This window comes from Sinocyclocheilus rhinocerous, unplaced genomic scaffold (assembly GCF_001515625.1).
Source record: "Sinocyclocheilus rhinocerous isolate Xijiao unplaced genomic scaffold, SAMN03320098_v1.1 scaffold980, whole genome shotgun sequence".
Classification (NCBI taxonomy): Eukaryota; Metazoa; Chordata; class Actinopteri; order Cypriniformes; family Cyprinidae; genus Sinocyclocheilus; species Sinocyclocheilus rhinocerous.
The window spans coordinates 240,225-242,122 of NW_015635053.1; the positions used below are offsets into that span (position 1 = coordinate 240,225).

At 35.5% G+C, this 1,898-nt stretch overlaps 1 protein-coding gene across 1 annotated transcript in view; it reads right to left on the bottom strand.

Moving 5' to 3' along the window:
• The window catches only part of LOC107746511 (neuron navigator 1-like), a 39,919-nt gene that overhangs the window by 36,056 nt on the left and 1,965 nt on the right, over positions 1–1,898 (bottom strand). The gene's annotated exons all lie outside the window — the stretch shown is intronic.

The window sequence follows — 1,898 nt, forward strand, 5'->3', positions numbered from 1 at the left end:
TAGGACCCCATCTTATGACCATAAGCAACAAGAACAAGCCTATGTTACATATTTGATAATTTGAACACTGTAATTAACAAATAGCTATTTTACATTAAAATAGTACTCATAGACAGGACAAGCTACTTTTGCTTTCAAGAAATTCCCATTCTTTGGTTCTCCTAAAAAAACGATTTCTTGTAGTAGCTGACATGACAGTTTCACTGAAGCTGTAACTTGGACAGAAAACATCTAAGGTGTGTTTTCGGAATAAAAGCGGATCGGTTTGCGCAGTTCACTGGGTGCAATTGCTTAAATTTCATCAATCCGTCATTCATCCACTTCTGTGCGTTTGAAAGCTCGACCGCATTGGCCACCGTATGAATGGCAGGCATATGCACAAGTGTTGACGTTCTGGCTACATGTCAACACACACTGACTGAACGAAAGACTAAACATGGCTGCCTTTCATTAACGTGACATCATGAAGTGTTTCTTTTCCAATACGTACAGTACAGCGTGCAGATGGTTTCTTTCAGGTCCAGCTGCTTAAACGCTGTGCTCTCTACCGCGCCTCTCGCTTTGTTGGAAATGATAAACAAACCCCTACAAGGTGGCATTAAATGCATAAGAAAAAGAATCAACTGGTTTCTTGGAGCTCTTTCGATTTGAAGAGCTCTACGGTCGTAAAGTGCGAAGGCGACTGGGTCTAAAAACATCAGATGGGGTGATGCATTCACAGGAAGAGGAATAGTGGGTGGTGTTGGGTGATTTAGGGTTTTTAAGAGCTATGATCATACCCAACCCCCCTGCCGCCCGGTGGAGGACAACAGCTGGCGAGATCTGATGCCAATCCAGTCGAACAGGGTGTCTTTCTCTAGCAGCTATTCTACCCATGCCAGCAGCAGAATCAGGCTTTGTTGGAGCTCTGCATCGGATCTAATGACCCAGCACTAACTGCCATCAGCTGAGTTTGCCATTGAGACAGAGGACTGCATTCAAAGATGAAGCCGATTAGAAGAGTGTCTTTGTTTCTAGATGAGGTCAAAGCCATTGATACTGGATTTTGTAATCACTTCACGGTTTGTTGACTCAAAGGTCGCCTAATACTCTCAGACGATAACATTAAAACCCAATAGAAAAGAAGAATCACCAAAGAGATCTCTTTAATGCCTTAATTGTTTTGTCGAGACCACAATAAGGTTACATGGAGAGCAAATTGAGACGTTTGCTTAAGCCTCATGCTTAGATTTTTCTCCAAAGAAAAAGACCTACAGTTTCATAAGAAATATCAACAATGACACAGGTTGTGCTATAAATCAAAAGTCAAAGATCTCAGTGTGAACTCAAGCATTCTTTCATTACAGTTTTACATTCGATATTACAGTTCTTGCCAGTGCGGTGATAATTACTTGTATTGTTATTGCTGATACCTGATGAATTATTTTAAAGATTAAACTTTCAATCTACTATTTAGAAATGAAACACTGAAACATAAGATCAATGACAAAATGCATCTGTTTTTACAGATTACATTTAACTGTTATTAAATTTTCAGTTTTTAAAAATTTAGGTTTAAAGCTAAATGTAAAACACAAGATATCTGCTGAAATAAGTAATACCTGTATATCATATTTAAAAATATATATTTAATAATTATATATTGGCTAAAAACATTAAAGCTTAATGTAAAACACGATATATATGTTGAAATATCTAAATTAATAAATATCTAATATTTAAATTTAATATTTATATATTGGCTAGTAAATATTTAACTAAATATATAGTTATATAATAAAAATGCTTATATATAGTTAAATATTAAAACAAATCTTTTTTACAACATCATAAAATAATTTATATATATACAGGTGCATCTCAATAAATTAGAATGTCGTGGAAAAGTTCATTTATTT